The sequence below is a fragment of the Oncorhynchus tshawytscha genome, linkage group LG07, assembly GCF_018296145.1.
Source record: "Oncorhynchus tshawytscha isolate Ot180627B linkage group LG07, Otsh_v2.0, whole genome shotgun sequence".
In the NCBI taxonomy this organism is placed as follows: domain Eukaryota; kingdom Metazoa; phylum Chordata; class Actinopteri; order Salmoniformes; family Salmonidae; genus Oncorhynchus; species Oncorhynchus tshawytscha.
This window is the reverse complement of record NC_056435.1, coordinates 16746912-16766325: the sequence shown is the minus strand read 5'-3', so window position 1 is coordinate 16766325 and position 19414 is coordinate 16746912. Positions and strand designations below refer to the sequence as shown.

The window sequence follows — 19414 nt, the reverse complement described above, 5'->3', positions numbered from 1 at the left end:
TGGAGATATAGTTCATTCATTTGTACCAAGGAACAGACTGTCATTGTTCTAAACTCTTAACCACATTCACCACATTATATTCAGTACTGGGATCAAGAAAGAAAATTCATACATGTACAGTAACATAATAGTATTCTGATTAGTACATATACAGTAACATAATAGTATTCTGACTCGTCAGGCCTGATTGAAATGTATACATAATTAGTCATTATAGGTAAAAATTCCCTTAACACACAGTTAAACAAGAAGTAGAGGTTGAGGCTGTTACAGTGAAAGAAGAAGAGATACGTTTCAGTGAAAGAAGAGGAAGACGTGTTCAGAGTGAAAGATGAGGGTGAGAAAGAAGAGGATGCAGTTTTTGGTGTGAAAGAAGAGGTTGGAGATCTGTTTAACACCACTAAGTACCGTCTCTGCAGTCGTTGAACCAATATGCAGTAAAGGGGTTCTACACTTTAGTGTTCTGTAGGAATGGCTGAAGCTACACTGTAACGTGTAGAACATCAAGAGTTGACCATCAACAGAACGTCAACAATTGATCAAATTCATCCAAAGGCAATGCCTGAAATACTGAAGTCCTCAATCTCCTATTAGATTAGCCCAAGATGTAGTCTTAAAGGGACAATCAGCAGTTGTTACATCAATTTTGGGACTTATACATTAATGATATGCACCCATCTGTTTCTTGAAGAAGTCACTTAAAGTGACTCATAAATAATAAACAGAGTAGCAGCAGCGTAAAAGAGGGGTCTTCTACACTACCCACAATGCACTATTTCTCAACATCATATGGAGGATCTACTCTGTGCTACCGAGTTTGTATGTTACCTTGATATCCAGCGCAAGCTTGCAAACGTTAGCCACACCTCATGCTTTCATGCACTGTGTGGTTGTGTTATCTAGTGGGAACCCGTTAGCATGGTAGGTTCTGGTGCCTTCTTGCCGTGGGCTCAAAATGAAAGACCTGCTTGCTCCATTTATACAGTGTTTTTATAGTAATAAAAAAAGCTTATTTGGGGTTCTGATTGGGTACGACAGTTTAACATTTATAGGCATTTATAACTCTACCTACATGTACATGTTACCTCAATTACCTCGACTAACCGGTGCCCCCGCACATTGACTCTCGACAGGTACTCCCTGTATATAGCCTTGCTATTGTTATTTTACTGCTGCTGTTTAATTTTTTGTTACTTTTATTTTGCATTTTTTACTTAACACATTTTTCTTGACTTCTTTGTTGGATTAAGGGCTTGTAAGTAAGTCTCTACCCTTGAATGTTATCCAATGTGTTATATGGTTACTGTTCCAAGTCTGTAGCCTTGAGCACCGAGATGTCTTCGATATATAACATTCAGCCATTTATTTCAGCAAAAACATACCTAGATTCCATTACATTAAAGGTGAAACATACTTAGATTCCATTACATTATTAAAGGGAAACATACCTAGATTCATCCATGATGTCATAATAATACCTAGATTCAATTACATTCATGAATTGGTTTGAAACCTTTATTTTAAACCCTTCTCAAAGTTGGTGCCTTGATGGATTTGTTAAAAAAAAGTTTGTCATAAAACACTTTTTAAATGTAACCTTTATTTTGCTGGGCAAGTCGGTTAAGAATAAAATCTTATTTACAATGGCTGCCTATCCCGAACGACGCTGGGCCAATTGTGCACCACTCTGTTACTCCCAATCACGTCCGGTTGTGATACAGCCTGGATTCGAACCAGGGTGTCTGTTGTGACGCCTTGAGCACCGATATGCAGTGTCTTAGACCGCTGCGCCACTCGGGAGCCCCAAAATCATGTTCTAGTGTTGTCCCCAACTAAAATAATTATTGGTCAACCAAGAGTCATCTGTTCTTTCTACCAATCGCCCCATGTGTTTTTATAAAATCAACTATTATGTACTTAACTTGTCTGATGTTTTAAGCACGCTGTTTGATTAAATACTTGCAGATACACAAATTACTCAAGGGAGCCAGTCATCAATATGTCCTAACCAGAAGAAGAAAATTATACTTTTATTGCCATTGCCAAGTATGTAAAAAATTGCCTACATAAAGCCAACAAATAAAAATATTGCTGCCTTCAGGTAGAATCGTCTGATAGGCTAATTGACAACATTTGAGTCAATTGGAGGTGTATCTGTGGATGTATTTCAAGGCTTTACCTTCAGGCTCAGTGCCTCTTTGCTTGACATCATGGGAAAATCTAAAGAAATCAGCCAAGATCTCAGAAAAACAATTGTAGACCTCCACAAGTCTGGTTCATCCTTGGGAGCAATATCCAAATGCCTGAGGGTACCACGTTCATCTGTACAAACAATAGTTTGCAAGTATAACACCATGGGACCACGCAGCCGTCATACCGCTCAGGAAGGAGACGCATTCTGTCTCCTTGAGATGAACATACTTTGGTATCGAAAGGTGGAAATCAATCCCAGAACAACAGCAAAGGACCTTGTGAAGATGCTTGCGGAAATGGGTACAAATGTATTTATATCCACAGTAAAACGAGTCCTATATCGACATAACCTGAAAGGCCTCTCAGCAGGGAAGAAGCCACTGCTCCAAATAGCCATAAAAAACAGCCAGACTACGGTTTCAACTACACATGGGGACAAAGATTGTTCTTTTGTGGAGAACTGTCCTCTGGTGAGATGAAACAAAAACATAACTGCTTGGCCATAATGACCATTGTTATGTTTGCAAAAAATGGGGAAGCTTGCAAGCCGCAGAACACCATCCCAACCGTGAAGCACGGAGGTGGCAGCATCATGTTGTGGGGGTGCTTTGCTGCAGGAGGGACTGGTGCACATCAAAAAATAGATTGCATCATGAGGAAGGAAAATGATGTGAATACATTAAAGAAACATCTCAAGATATCAAATGGGTCTTCCAAATGGACTATGACCTCAAGCATTCTTCCATAGGATGAGGCAAAATGGCTTAAGGACAACAAAGTCAAGGTATTGGAGTGGCCATCAAAGCACTGACCTCAATCCTATAGAAAATGTGTGGGCAGAACTGAAAAAGCATGTGTGAGCAAGGAGGCCTACAAACCTGACTCAGTTACACCAGCTCTGTCAGAAGGAATGGGCCAAAATTCACCCAACTTATTGTGGGAAGCTTGTGGAAGGCTTTACAAAATGTTTGACCGAAGTTAAACAGTTTAAAGGCAATGCTACCAAATACTAATTGAGTGTATGTAAACTTCTGACCCAATGGGAATGTGATGAACGAAATAAAAGCTGAAATAAATCATTCTCTCTACTATTTTTCTGACATTTCATATTCTTAAAATAAAGTGGTGACCCTAACTGACCTAAAACAGGGAATTTTTCCAGGATTAAATGTCAGGAATTGTGAAAAACTGAGTTTAAATGTTTTGGGCTAAGGTGAATAAACTTCTGACTTCAACTGTATATGTACCTAAATGTTTAATATCCATAATCTTTATGATTATAAATTTGAATTGCGTGCCCTCCAGTTTCACTGGAAATTTAACGCTAGCGGAACGCCTAGACTTAAGAATGTGAGTTTAAATAACTGAATAAGTTCAGTTTCCTTGAGTAGCACTCCTGATCTTGCACTGATGGTGCTCTGTAATATTCAGAATACATTGTGAAAACAAATCTTCGCTCACCATTTTTGCTCCAGGCAGATATGCTATATCCAAACTAGCGGTTTCCTCATTAGCATGGAGGAGTTTCTGCAACCAAATGGTGTGTGCATCACCCTTGTGCTGCAATTTTAGCAAACACAGAAAGTGGCCGATATTGGAAACCAAAAGTAATCTGGCACACTGCTTAGGATTTCAATAACTTTAACTTTTTTTATATCCTACAATCATCAATGTTACTACTAAGGTGAAAACAAGATGACAATATGACAATTCTTTTTCATTTTAAGACATTTGTTAAATAATTGTAACTTTTATTACAGATGTCATGGCTACGCTGTTGGCATCACCTTTTACAGTGGATTTCTGCTCTTGTGGGCCTTTAACCATCTGTCTAACTTTGTTGTTCACACAGGAGAGATACGGGACTATTGTGGATCCTCTGGGGAGCCTCAACAACATCATGATGTTGACAAGGCAGAGAATAGTCTGTCCACATCAGAACACCTCCAAGAAACACCGGCAGAGATCCAAAGAGAAGAGAACTCACTGCTGCTCTGATTGTGGGAAGAGATTCACCTCATCAGGCATTAAAATGCATCAGAGAATCCACACAGGAGAGACATCTTTTAGCTGTACTCAATGTGGGAAGAGTTTTACTCAGTCAACCAGCCTGATATCACACCAGAGAACACACACAGGAGTGAAACCTTATAGCTGTGCTCAATGTGGGATGAGATTCACCTCCTCAAAAGTTGTTAAAGTACATCAGAAAATTCATACAGGAGAGAAACCATTTAGCTGCTCTAACTGTGGAAAGAGTTTTCTTTTCTCAGGACAATTAAAATCACACCAGAGAACACACAGGAAAGAAACCTTATTGCTGTGGTCAATGTGGGAAGAGCTTTACTCAGCCACACACCCCGATATCACACCAGAGAATACACACAGGAGAGAACATTTATAGCTCTGATCAATGTGGAAAGCGTTTTACTCAGTCAAGCCACTTGATATCACACCAGAGAACACACACAGGAGAGAAACCTCATAGCTGTGCTCAATGTGGGAAGAGTTTTGCTACATCTAGCCAGCTAACTACGCACCAGAGAACACACACAGGAAATAATCCTTATAGCTGTACTCAATGTGGGAAGAGTTTTACTCAGTCAAGCCACCTGATATCACAACAGAGAACACATACAGGAGAGAAGAGTGGGCAGTCAAAAAGTTTTGTGTTTTGCTTTTAGCCAGTGCATTGCCATGGATCACAATTTATTTTAACTGCACGTTTTTCGCATTGGAGATGAGTTTGGTTTGGGCTTGTTCCAAGGGGACAACAGTTCTACAAGCTAGTGAGTTTTAGGAAGACGAGAGTTCTAGAAGCTAGTGTGGGAAAAATATAGCTGAGTTTTAGGATTCTATAGAAAGAAAAAGAAGAAAAAAACACTGTTGTATATTATTATTTAGAAATGTGTTTTTTTCTTGTTTTTAATTGTTGACAGTAGACGCCATGTTTATATTGGTGAAGGTGAAGCATTGTAGTTGATTATGTGAAATGGAAGTTTTCTGTTGGTGGTGGAATACTTGTCCAACAAAATATAGGATATATTTGTTGTCTTAAGGTGGAAGGTGTTACAGCCTTTGGTTTTTCCATTTATGTTTTGAGATTGGACTTTAGCACGTAGGAATGGGGGATACCTAGTCAGTTGAACAACTGAATGCATTCAACTGAAATGTGTCTTCGGTGCACTAATATCTCGTTAGCACGTAGGACACACTGATTGGTGTCACCTCATTAGTCAGTATGTGTTACACCTGTGCTGGCTTGTCCATCTCGTTAGTGGGCAGGTGTTTCACCTGAGCTGGTCCTGGTTCTATTTAAGAGTGTCTGGCCCAGTGTTCCAGTTGTCTTGATTGATGTGGAGAGTCAACATCTTTAGTTGCTCCACCTTTTTGGTTTAAGACGTTTTCATTTTAGGTTGAAGCTTCTTTCTGAAGAGAGCTTTTTTTTTGAAGAAAAATGAATACAAACAAGCAAACCTGGTCGGTTCCGGGGATTGGTATAGCAAATACCGTAAGATTTTCATGGACTGAAAAGGAGATGGAACCTTGGGGCAGGGAAACTTTTGGAAGGACCATATTGATGGGATGCCTCAGGATAGAGGTGAAGGAAGTACTCTGCCTTCAAGGGAACCCGAATGAGAAGGCTTTCGATGTGACGTTTCACAAAGAGGAGAAACATGATGATGTATTGAAGATGGCAAAGGAAGCGGAGAAAACGGGACCCCTGTGCCATTATGCGGTGACCAGCCTGGCGAAGAACAACTTCAGGGTGGTCACCGTAACCATGTACAATCCGCATGTGAAAGATGAAGAGGTGAGGGCCTTTCTGGGGAGGTACATGGACAATGTCTCCTCAGCGAGGTACCTCAGGGACTCCCTGGGTTTCTGGAACTGGGAGGAGAGGGTTCCAGGCGTTACTCAGGGAGTCCCCGAAGAGTGTGGATGGCTACCTCCATCCTCCGGCGATGTTCTCCCTGGGGGCTGACAGGGGAACACTCTACTATGCACGTCAGCCCCCGTTCTGCAGGCGTTGCATATCCTGGCCTCGTGCAGCGCCAAGAAATGTTGTTTTTGTGGGTCGGAAGAGCACGAGGCCAAGGAGTGTGACGAGCCCAAGGCTTGCCACGGGTGTGGCTCGAAAGTACACCTGTGGCGTGATTGCCCGGCTCGTCACAGGTCATACGCGTCTGCAGCTGGGGGGGAGCGGGGGGAGGGAAGAGAGGACGCATGCGGATTGTACGGATGGCACAGGGGAAAGGAAGGAGAAGGACGAAGAAGGAAGAGGTGAAAAGAAAGAGGAGAGAAGATGGAAAGAAGGAAAAAGGAGAGATTAAAAAGGTGGAAGAACGTGGAGGAGCTGAGAAGAGGGAGAAGGGGACAGTGGTATGAGAAGGAGTGGAAGAAGGAACGGGGACGGAGAAGGAGGGAGGAGTGGAGTTGGGAGGGGGGGGAGATGGGGGGGGGGAAGGAGTGGGGGACAGCCTGCCAGGCTTCCTCGAGGTCGAAATGAGGGATTTGGTGGAGGAGTTAGCGGGGATGGGACGTTGTGTCTCCCCGCTACCTCCTTCACTAAAGAAGAAAGGGATGAAGAGGGGGAGCTTGGCAGGAAGTGAGAGGGAGGGGGGTGGAGGGGGGGGGGCTAAGAGAGTGGCGGGGGGGGGGAGGGTAATTTGTCCTCCCGGTTTGCCTCAGCCCCTTGCATTTTAGTGGATGACTCCAGTGAGGGGTCGGTGGGCTGTTTGCTAGAGGGATCCCAACTCCTGTTTGAGGAGATGGGGTCCCCTACATGCAGCCCCGAGGCAAACAGGGAGGGGGATGGTGGGTGGGGAGGGAGGACCCAACACACTGCCTGGGTCATGGGTTGGGATGGAGGACGGGGGGTCAGGAGAGGAGAGGACGTCCCCGCCGGTGGAGATGGACCAGGGGAGCATCGGGTGAGTCTCCTGTTTTTTTTTTTTTTTTGGGGTTTTTATTTGTTGTTAATAATTAAATGAATAGTTCTGTTTCTTTTTTAGTCTAAATGTTAGGGGTTAAGGAATAATGTTAAAAGGAGGGCGGTTTTTTGTTATTTAGAGGGTGTGGGGTTTGATTTCTGTTTTTTACAGGAGGTTCACCTGAGGGATGGTGGGGATGTGTGTAGATTTAAGAGGGAGTGGGATAAGGGGGAATCTTTTGGGGCATAGGAGGGGTGCACTCAACAGGAGTAGGGATTTTGTGTGGGCATAGAGAGGTTAAAATAGAGAACACTTTTGTAATAATGCAGGGTAGAGTTTTGGGGATAGATGTTAAGTTTAGAGAAGCTAGATATAGGTTAATTGGGGTGTATGGGCCACAGGTGGCGGCAGACAGGAGGGAGATGGTGGACTGTCTGGCGCCCCTGTGTGTTACAAACAGGCACTTGGTGATAGGAGGAGACTTTAATATAGATTTAGGGGTAGGCGGTGATAGCAGTGCAGGTGCCATCTCTGGGCTAATGGCTTGCCATGGTCTGGTTGATGGTATCCTGCACACTACTCCGGCAATGGTCGGTCCTACATGGCGCAACTCCAGGGGGGTTGCGCGGAGGCTCGACTACATTTTTGTATCCAGGTCTTTGGGTCAGTTGTCTGGGCGGCTGTTGCCTGTTTTCTTCACGGATCACGACGGGGTGTTCCTGCAGGTGGGGTCGCCAGTCTGCTTCTTCGGTAGGGGGTACTGGAAGTTAGATCGGGATATACTGGAGGAGCAGGCTTTCGTTGACGCATTTTTTTTTTGTTTCTTTCGGAGGCTTGACGGACTCCGGTCCATGTGCGAGGGGGTGTTAGAGTGGTGGGATTTAGTCAAGGTGAGGATTAGGGCTTTTATAATAGGATATTGTAGAAGGAAAAAAAGGGAGGAAAGGAGGGAGGTGGATCGTATCCAAAGGTTAATTGAACTCGAGTACGAGGCAGGCAACCTCGGCGGGTCGATTGACTGGGAGAGATTCGCAGCCCTAAAGGCGCAGCTCAGGGAGCTGCAGGAGCAGAAGGCTCGAGCTTTCCTGGAGCGTGCGCATAGTGGCTTTCTAGAACATAATGAGACTTGTTCCGCTATGTTCTTTAAGTCGGTTAGGGCTAGGCAGAGTAGGAAGGTAATGCATGGAGTTAGGGAAGAAAATGGTAGTATAGTAAGTAAACCAGAGGAAATGGTCAGGGTGACAACTGATCATTTCCAAGGTTTATTTAAGGAAAGGGAAATAGATGTAGAGCAGGGAAACGTGTTTTTAGAACACTTGTCCCGGCGGTTGCCAGAGGACATTAGAGACGTGATGGAGGCCCAGATCTCACTAGAAGAGGTTGAGAGCGCTCTTAGGAGGATGGGAAAAGGGAAGGTGCCTGGGATGGATGGGCTGCCGGCTGAGTTTTACCTCAAGTTTTGGGGTATACTTGGACCAGTGGTTCTCAAAGTCTTGAAGGCCATCCTTGAGACGGGGTCCCGGGGGATCAATGGCTGTTGGTGTGCTGTCACTTCTTTATAAGAAGGGGGAAGCAACTGACCTTGGCAACTGGCGGCCATTGACCATGCTGTGCGTAGATTACAAGATTCTTGCAAAGGTTTTAGCAGACCGGTTGCGCACAGCCCTTCCCTACGTCGTCCACGAGGATCAGACGTGCGGGGTAGAGGGCCGCTCTATAAGATGGAACCTACAGTTGATCAGGGATTCCATCGCTTGGGTTGAAGATAGAGGGCTGCCTTTAATGGTAGCAGCGCTAGATCAGGCGAAAGCTTTTGATCGCGTGAATAGATCTTTTCTATTCAGGGTGTTAGGTAGATTAGGATTTGGGGAGAAGTTTATAGGATGGATCCGTACTTTATATGTCGGAGCGGGGTGTCGAGTTAGTGTAAATAGTCACTTAGGTGACGTTTTGACCTCTCGTCTGGGGTCAGGCAGGGATGCCCACTCTCGGCTCTCCTCTTCGTTCTGTACATGGAGCCTCTGGGGGCTGCCATTAGGGCAGACACAGGGGTGGAAGGCTTGTTGATCCCTGGAAGTGGTGGGCTGCGTGTTAAGATGACGCAGTACGCCGACGACACTTCCTTGCTGTTGTGCAAGGACTCGTGCCTGACAAGGTCCCTTGCCATCTTTGGGGATTTCACCCGAGCGTCGGGAGCAGTTCTGAACCATGCAAAGTCTTCCGTCAAGTTTTTCGGAAGATGGCGCGGTAGAACGGATGTGCCTGGGGGGTTATCTCTCTGTGAAGGGGCCCTGAGGATTCTCGGGGTTCATTTTGAGACCTCCGGCTCAGCGACGCTAAACTGGAACATGCGTATCGCAGTGGTACAGAGGAAGCTAGCAATGTGGAAGGCTAGGTATTTGTCTTTTATGGGCAAAGTCCTGGTCCTAAAGGTGGATGTGTTGCAGTCTCTTTTGTATTTGGCATACATCTACCCATTGCCGGCTTGTCTGAGGAGGCCTCTAGTGAGGCTTGTGTTTCAGTTTATGTGGAGTGGCAGGTGCGAGTGGGTCGCCAGGGCACGCATGATCTGTCCCATCGGGGAGGGAGGTAGGGGGGTACCACATTTCCCCCTCAAGCTGGACGCCATTTTTGTTTCTTTCTTGTTGACGGAGCTTGCTCGTCCGGTTATACACCCGTCTGGTTACCTCCTGCGGGTGTTCTTCTCGTTTATGGCGAGAAGCGTAATGGTGTGGTCTAACGCGGGTCCTCGGGCGGAACAGCTGCCGTGGCACTTTGGCCATGCGGCCAAGTGGCTGCGTGCGCACCCCGAGGTTGAAGTTGCCCGAGTAGGTTTAGACCACAGGCACCTGTACGAGGAGGTCGGGCAGGCAGGGAGTCCTGCGCCTGTAGCGGGCATCTCGTCAGTGGTCTGGGAGGGAGTGCAGGCGCGGGGCCTGGACAACAGGCTCAAGGACCTGAATTGGTTGGGCCTCCATAAGCGCTTGCCGGTACGTGCCATCTTGTACCGGTATAGTTTGGTGCAATCCCCCACCTGTCCAAGATCCTCTTGTGGCAGGGAGGAGACTGTGCGCCATGCCTTCTGGGACTGTGCCTTTGCCGGACTAGTCTGGGCTAGGGCACGGGTGATGCTAGGTGTGGTTAGGAGTGATTTTGTTTTGACATGGGCTAGGCTAGAGAGAGGCGTAGGGAGAGCAAAGGGAACGGATAGGGACAGGTTTCTGCTCTGGCTTCTCATGAGTCTCTTTAAAAGGGGACTGTGGGAAGCCAGGCAGAATTTAGTCAAGACAGGGAGAGATTGGGGGGTGGAAGGGATAGTGAGAAGGGTGGAAGGTGATTTGAGGGGGAAGATGAAGAGGGAGGAGAGGAAGTGGGAGAAGCATGCGGCACGGGAGAGGTGGAAAGGGGGTTTAGGGCTGGGAGTGTTAGAGTGATTTTGGTAAGGGGATAGATTAGGGAAGGGGAGATAGGGAAAGGGTTAGGTATTGGTTAGGTATGACAGGGAGGGACGATGCTCCCCTGAGGTTTGTTTTTGTTTGATGTTTTTGTAAATAGAATTCATTAAGAATGAATGAGAATTATGATTTTGTAATAGTATGAATGGTATTGATTGTAATTATTTTAACCACCTTTTTTGTTTGCTTCTTGTCTTTAAGTTTGTTGAGGGTTTTTCTTTTGTTTGCTGCTTCTTGGGCAGATTTGGTGGGTGTCTTTTAGGTCCCAGTTGTTGTTACTAGTCAACTTTCAGTGGACACCCCCATAGTGTCTTTCAGAGCCCCTCCTTAAACCCCACCTCTTTAATTTTTGTTGTCAGTGACTCTTTGTTCGTTCCACTCTTCTATATTAGGGATATTGCATGCAATTCTTAATATTTTAATCAATGGCAATTCTGTAGAATGCTCATTAGTCTTTCAGTTATAATTCTGTTTGTGTACTAAATAATTGTTTATTCAATTTGTTGTTTTTACCTGTGAAGCCATTGTGTTGCATCCATGTCTGACATTTGCTGTATAAATAAAGCTTTATTTTGATTTGAACATATTGCAAAACAAATGAACTGGATGACTGACCAACAGATTCTTGCTAAACCAATGAACAAATATGTGCAAAAGCAACACACATCTTGGTCCATCTTAGTGTAAATGCAGTAAATCTTCCACAATGGTATGTATGTTTAGTATCACTTTTCAACCACCCATTTGTTGAAGATGAAAAATGTTGAAATCAACATTACGTCAAAATATTCAACTACTGAAAATTGAAACAAACAAATGGATCTAATAGATCAATCCCACTTTTCAAGCCTGCTGAAGGCGTGGTGGAGTGGTAAAGAGCACCCCCGACTCTACCAGGGGCTTGAGGTCTCCCACAGCTCTGCTTATGTCATGTTCTGTGGCCTTGCCGTTCCATTTCTTGACTGCTCCTGCAACACAGAAGGAAACACATTTAGTCATATTATATAACACGTTCAAAGTAATGGATGTGGAGCATCTATGGCCTCAGTTACACAAGGCACCTAAATGTGACTTCCGTCATCTGATCACTCCAAGCTGCATTAGGTTCAGATCTACCAGGATGGGCCTTTGACATAGTCTGGATGCAGTCAGGCCACAGCATATAAATAAGCAATGTAAAGAGATGTGGGGAAAAGTACATTCTACACAAATTACCTTCATAATTTTAAAGAACAAATGTGTCTGAGGGGAAATTAACTTTAATTGAGCCAAAAGGGGTGAGAAATTACACCAATATCAGTGGACATTTCGCACTAATGTGAATAAACATAGACATGGAACATACTCCCTTTTGCTTACGTGATGAACCGCTAAGGAGACATACATATTTACCATCTAAACCATGTGTGACCTCTCACCTCTCTGGCTGTAGAAGTGTTATTCCTAACCAGCCCCTCAACAGCTCTCTGACTGAGCTCCACCCTCACTGGGTCTTCAGAGGAGAGGAAGGCTGAAGAGGGATGGAAGAATGAATGGGTCAGTCAGTCAATAAAGTGTAGAGCTACAGTCTATGCTGTCTGACAAAATCACTATTTTAGTAGTTCATTAAAGTAAATTAGGCATTATGACTGCTGAATACCAACTATCAATCACTTAGATCATGTATTTACAGGTAGAGCTACATCCTTGGGACCTACCTAGCCCGTTGAAGTTGACATTTAAAATGGTTACAGTAGTGGTTAGGGTACCAGATAGCGTTGACCAGCATTGCATTCTTCTGTTTCTTTTACATAGCAGGTGTAAAAGAAACAGTGGTGTAAAAAGTACCCAATTGTCATACTTGAGTAAAGAAAACGTTTAAAATGCGCAATGGATTATGGTCATTGCAGTTTAAAAAATAGCATCTAATTATGCCAATCTGTATGTGGGGTTGTTTGAGAAGAACGTGATTGTCAGCCCTAACAATCCATTCTAGCAGCTCATCAGGCTCTAAAAAAGACTTCATTTTTACGTGTTCTTTCTATTCCAGAGGACAGCAGAGGAACTTAATCGATTCCACTGCTTCATCAATACAAGCAGTGAACATCTGAAATTCACCCTCACCTTTGATGTGCATGAAACAAGTTACCCGATGGTTGGACGATACTTTTCTCCTCAATCATCTTAAATACTTCAACTGGAAATCAACCAATCCTCCATTGTTAACACAGTGGAAAGGTCAAATGCTTTATTATCGAAAAATTGAAAGTGAGTGACGGAGGGTAATAAAATGGTTAAGTTACGGTAAAGTATATAAAAGATCAAATAAAATATTTTCCCCAAAAATGTTTTAAGTTCCATTGCAAAGTTACACACCACTGTTCTATTTTTGAAGTTAATACATAAAACCAATCAGAATTCAGAAGAATGCCAAAGTCAGGTGTGATGTAATATGGAGGACCAGCCTATTCCCTATGATGTCAACTACAACAGAAATATCTTCACATGTATAACTTCAAATTAAACCAATCGTTTGCGCTCATGACTTGAGTGATTAAAGTAAACCAACGTTTTGGAAATACGTAACACCATCTAACAAAATATCAAAGAATGTTAGCTATATTTAGTTATCTTAGCCAGCCAGCTAACATTAGCTATTTAGCCAACTATATATGGTCAGCGAGCTGGACCCCAACTACAGGAGACCAGTTAGAACCCACTAAGTTAGAACCCACTAGTTAGCCAAGGTGGAAAACGTTACAAAACTCGCATAGTCTACTTCACAGAGAATATGCTGAAAAGTAGTGATGGGGAAACAAAGCTTCCTGAAGCATAGATGCTTTCCAGCTAATTGTGTCAAAAATAGGTTCATTACTCAAGGCTTTGAGCAACACAGAATTTAGAACAGCCACATTTTTATAGATGACGTCCCACAACGTAGCAGCGTAGCCATTATGTCATATATTAAACCATTGGCCGTGTTCGAGAGCATCAAATCCATGCTGCATTGTGGGTAAACGGTGACTGGCTGACTGATTTATAAATAATAATGAGTAGTTATTTATGATGCAAGGTGATTTGTAGATGAGGTCAGTCAGCAGTCACCTGCAGTGTCTCCTGCAGTGTCGAACGAGCCCAATACCAAACCAATCAGGTGGTTGTTTGATGAAATTAATCTTCCGACGTCATTGATGACGTGCTGCTGATAAAGTGACACAGGCATCAGCACACTGCTTTGAAGTTTACTGCTTAGCGATTTGGAAGCATGCCTTGTAGCTCCGGTCTCAAATCAAAAACAAGAACATTCTGCAGAATGGTATGGTCCCTACAATGGTGAACCCCCAAATGAATAGTTGACAAAACAAAAACGAGCAAGCAGGTTGAGAGAATCGAGAGGCTGTGTTCTGACTTGTGTTGTTGACTGAGAATGTGTGTGTTTGTTTGGGCTGTCAGACTTGACCTTTTTGTAATGTTAGTGCACTATTTTATCATTGTGATGAATCCATTTTGTCTGAAAGGTTTAAAAACACACTGAAAACACAAAATACATCTGTATACCGCTGCAATCTACAACGCCATGTAAAAACACACTGAAAACATCCAGAATACCTCCTGTATACCGCTGCAATCTAAAACGCCATGTAAAAACAAGATGACATTGAGGTTAAATAAAGTGTGCTTTATCAATGTAACATATTGTGACCCGTCCACTGTGGGGCGCTGTAGAATCATAATATCCATAACAACTACAGGTCAAACATGGAAATAGTTCACATAGTTTTTCCACCATTCATTTTTCCCACAGGGCTGTGTTTTGTTTAGGCTCACCGTGGTGTGATGTTTTGATAACCATGTAAATCTCTCTAGGACAAGGTGACTGAGGGTGAATGTACACTAGATAAATAGCGGTAAATTGCTGTGTGCCGCTTAGGCCGCCCGTTGTGACTCCGGCAAGAATTCAGCAGAACAAGTTTGTATGTAGGTCTGGTTATTAAATGGGTACATAGTTCATTAGTAATATCCTCTAAAACGCTCTGGTGACAAACTTTGCTGCCCTATTTCCAGTTGTCCAAATGGCTGGGAGAACCTATTCAAGTAAGTAAGTAAATAGGTTTTGGAAATGTAAAAAAACAACAATGTATTATTAGCTAACTAGCTATAGTGCAGGCTAACTCAAATGAGCTGCTAAATGATCTATCTAACCAACTTCAAATACTGTATAGATAGATAGCTATCTAAGTGAATTCAATTTCACCAGCTACCTAACTTAATATTAGCTAGTTATCTATTTATCACAGAAAAAACAAACTCCAAATGCATTTGTAGGTAGCTAGCTAACAGCCATGGAGGGTGAAAGGATAGCAGCCCCAACTGTCAGTGAGAGAGGAGAGAGGAGGCTATTCTGGATAAGGCAGGTACTTTTGTGTAGTTCCTGTTCCTAGAAGTGAGGACTAAGATAATAGTAACATAATATTCAGTGTGGTGTAATTTGACTAGAATGAAATCTGTTTCTTGTGAGGTTTTCTGTCCTCAGATAAAGAGCGCTATGAAAGCCAGTCTACATATGAAGAGGTCCCAATGAAGAGCAGTGGTTCTCAGTCCTGGGGACTCAAAGAGGGGCATATTGTTGTTTTTGCCTCAGCACTGCACAGCTGATTCAAATGATAAACTCATTATCAAGCTTCAAGTGGTATTTCTTTATTCATTTGTGATGCCGTCCTTGATATGATCCTGTTATTGTCACATGCTACACATGCACATACAGTGGGGCAAAACAGTATTTAGTCAGCCACCAATTGTGCAAGTTCTCCCACTTAAAAAGATGAGAGAGGCCTGTAATTCTCATCATAGGTACACTTCAACTATGAGAGACAAAATGAGAAACAAATCCAGAAAATCACATTGTAAGATTTTTTATGAATTTATTTGCAAATTATGGTGGAAAATAAGCATTTGGTCAATAACAAAAGTTTATCTCAATACTTTGTTATATACCCTTTGTTGGCAATGACAGAGGTCAAACGTTTTCTGTAAGTCTTCACAAGGTTTTCACACAGTGTTGCTGATATTTTGGCCCATTTCTCCATGCAGATCTCCTCTAGAGCAGTGATGTTTTGGGGCTGTTGCTGGGCAACACAGACTTTCAACTCCCTCCAAAGATTTTCTATGGGGTTGAGATCTGGAGACTGGATAGGCCGCTCCAGGACCTTGAAATGCTTCTTACGAAGCCACTCCTTCGTTGCCCGGGCGGTGGGTTTGGGATCATTGTCATGCTGAAAGACCCAGCCACGTTTCATCTTCAATACCCTTGCTGATGGAAGGAGGTTTTCACTCAAAATCTCACGATACATAGACCCATTAATTTTTTCCTTTACACGGATCAGCCCCAAAGCATGATGTTTCCACCCCCATGCTTCACAGTAGGTATGGTGTTCTTTGGATGCAACTCAGCATTCTTTGTCCTCCAAACACGCTGAGTTGAGTTTTTACCAAAAAGTTATATTTTGGTTTCATCTGACCATATGACATTCTCCCAATCTTCTTCTGGATTATCCAAATGCTCTCTAGCAAACTTCAGACGGGCCTGGACATGTACTGGCTTAAGCAGGGGGACACGTCTGGCACTGCAGGATTTGAGTCCTTGGCGGTGTAGTGTGTTACTGATGGTAGGCTTTGTTACTTTGGTCCCAGCTCTCTGCAGGTCATTCACTAGGTCCCCCCATGTGGTTCTGGAATTTTTGCTCACCGTTCTTGTGATCATTTTGACCCCACGGGGTGAGATCTTGCGTGGAGCCCCAGATCAAGGGAGATTATCAGTGATCTTGTATGTCTTCCATTTCCTAATAATTGCTTCCACAGTTGCTTTCTTCAAACCAAGCTGCTTACCTATTGCAGATTCGGTCTTCCCAGCCTGGTGCAGGTCTACAATTTTGTTTCTGGTGTCCTTTGACAGCTCTTTGGTCTTGGTCATAGTGGAGTTTGTAGTGTGACTGTTTGAGGTTGTAGACAGGTGTCTTTTATCCTTATAACAAGTTCAAACAGGTGCCATTAATACAGGTAACGAGTGGAGGACAGAGGAGCCTCTTAAATAAGAAGTTACAGGTCTGTGAGAGACAGAAATCTTGCTTGTTTGTTGGTGACCAAGTCCTTATTTTCCACCATAATTTGCAAAACAATTCATTAAAAATGCTACAATGTGATTTATTTATTTTTTTCTCATTTTGTCTGTCACAGTTGAAGTGTACCTATGACGAAAATTACAGGCCTCTCTCGTCTTTTTAAGTGGGAGAACTTGCACAATTGGTGGCTGACTAAATACTTTTTTGCCCCACTGTATGTATGCCCATGCATCTCTATCAATCCAATGTTATCATGATTTGCTATCAGGGATATTATACTTTAGTAATCCATAATAACCTGGTGATGTAACAGTCTAGTAATTACATTGTCTTCCATATTCCCACAGATACCTTGTAACTGGAGATTCCTTCAAAACATTTGCCTACAGTTACCGTGTAGGGCACTGCAAGGTCAGGTGACCAGGGTGTGAAGGCTACCGGTGTCCTGCGTAACTTCATGAAGATGGACTCTAGGACCAGGAGAGGACCTGCAGCTCACCGCCAAGTGCCAGAGAAGTCTGCTGCTCTGCAGGATTGTTCAGTCATTTTTTTATCAATGTTCATAAATTCCAATTATCTTTATCTGTCTGATACCCAGAGGTTGTAAAGTTCTGGTCTTAAATAAAACAGACAGAATTCCCAGCTCACAGTTGATCAGATCCAAGTTTATTTGCGAGAGCTCTGCCGTGCATACACAAATACGTTCCTTTTATAACATTCTAACCTACGCACATACATACACACAAACATAGGGATTTTCTCACGAGTCTCACCACAGTTTATAACCACTCAGCTGACAGTTCCAGTCTCCCCCAGATACTAGAGCTCTGGAGGGGCTCTCCCTGTCCTATCTTATCTCTCCAGAGTTACAGCCAGGTCGGTTCAAACATAGGTTAATGCTCCTCTTCATTCTCTTTCTACACCCACATACATTCCTTTCTTCCTAGATCTATGCTACATAACCCCTTCCTAATGAACAAACATTATTTAACACTACTAGAAATACAGGGTAGAATTCTGTTAGTTATAATTCTACATTAACTGTATACATTATTTAGTAATTATTCATTAAAAAAATCCCGTAACAAGAATGTTTCAAGGATGGGGTCCATCAACGCAGCAAGAGAGGCAATCCGTGTGCAAGAGATCTTCACCTCCTACTTCTTCAAAGAGGGTGTTGTTCCCTGGCAACACCATAGACTACACTATGCACAACCAAAGGCTCTTTTGAGAGCCATTCACATTGCAATAAGAGTATTCTTCCATTTACTTAGCTATGTTAACTGCAGTTATTCCATTCCTAGTTTCTCTCCCTTTGATTTCTACTTCTCAAGTGAGGGTGCTGTTTAGGTAAGGGTGTGATGTCTGTGCAAAAAAACAAAACAGGCTATTTTAAATCACCCATATTGAAAAAAATGTAGAACAATTAGACACCCTATAACCTACACCTACACACTCATGAATCAATCTGGTTGATGGATTTTGTTGTGCAGTAAGCAGGCTCAGGTGGAAAACTGTGGCTCCTTCCGCCTTCCAATAGTAAAACACTTCATTATTTCTATAACTACGCTATATTGTTTGTCCTTGTGGGTCCGTTCATGTTTTTCAGCATAAAGTACTCTGCAGCCACTTAGTGTGGTGTGGACACCAGGTGAGGCCACATACAGATTCCTGTTGAACACTGGCTTTAACTACCTTGTTTTCTCAATAACAGTCTCTCTCCTTCACTTCATCCCTCTCTCCCTAAATCCTATAGGTTATATCAGCTGTGTCGGTGAACCCCTCCTGCATCTGAACTGGCTACAAAGAGGACACAGCATGATCAGAGGTGAGAGGTCACTTGGTATTATTAAAGAGATGCTTTACATTGAAATACAGATAGAAATGCAGTAGTCCCAGAGTTAATGATCCCAGGTCAGTTTATATTATACAGGAAGTATTATTAAAGAGATGCTTTATATTGAAATACAGATAGATGCAGTAGTCCCAGAGTTAATGATCCCAGGTCAGTTTATATTATACAGGAAGTATTATTAAAGAGATGCTTTACATTGAAATACAGATAGATGCAGTAGTCCCAGAGTTAATGATCCCAGGTCAGTTTTGCATTTCACCTCCTGATTGATGTTAACAATGTTAGATTAAAAATAAATACACAAGGCTTAAACGTTATGTAATTGTGATGAACTGAGAGAATATTTATGTAGCACTGTGATTCATTAATCACGTGCTGCCTTCCCTGCTCCTATGTGTTTACCTCTTTCCCTTTCTGTCTTTAACACCTCTCTCTCCTCCTCTTTCTTCCTGTTTTTATAATTCACAACAGATGTGTATTGAAATACAGATTGAACTTGTATTTATAACACTTGGATAATGAGCTTTTCAATAAAGTGTTTCACATTCTCTACTGGTTGAAATATAGTGTAATGTGATGAAATACTCCACCTATCCTGTGTTTACCAGATCAATGCAGATGAAGGGCATTAGATGTTGAGATGAACCGGTGTTAAGAGTATTTACATGATGCATAGGAAGTGTAGTGTTTGTTTTTTTAACATTATATTTCTGTATATATGAATTAACTAGTTAAATCCTGTTTCTAGTCTATTAGTTACAATGTGTAACCATTGATGTCCCAGGACCAAGATTGGTAAACACTGTTGAAGTGTATAATTGTAATACATACATGCAGACACGGCGTCATTCAAAGACAGGAATTTGATCACCTCAAAGA

General features: G+C 42.9%; 1 long non-coding RNA gene and 1 pseudogene across 1 annotated transcript; both read left to right on the top strand.

Annotated features, from left to right (window-relative positions):
- Positions 1-331: 331 nt before the first annotated feature.
- Positions 332-4982, top strand: LOC112232303 (annotated as a pseudogene).
- Positions 4983-14313: 9331 nt separating this feature from the next.
- On the top strand, positions 14314-18029 carry LOC121846778. Its single transcript, XR_006083705.1, has 3 exons — positions 14314-14656; positions 14888-15251; positions 17028-18029. It is a non-coding gene; the product is annotated as an uncharacterized LOC121846778 (long non-coding RNA).
- Positions 18030-19414: the final 1385 nt, after the last annotated feature.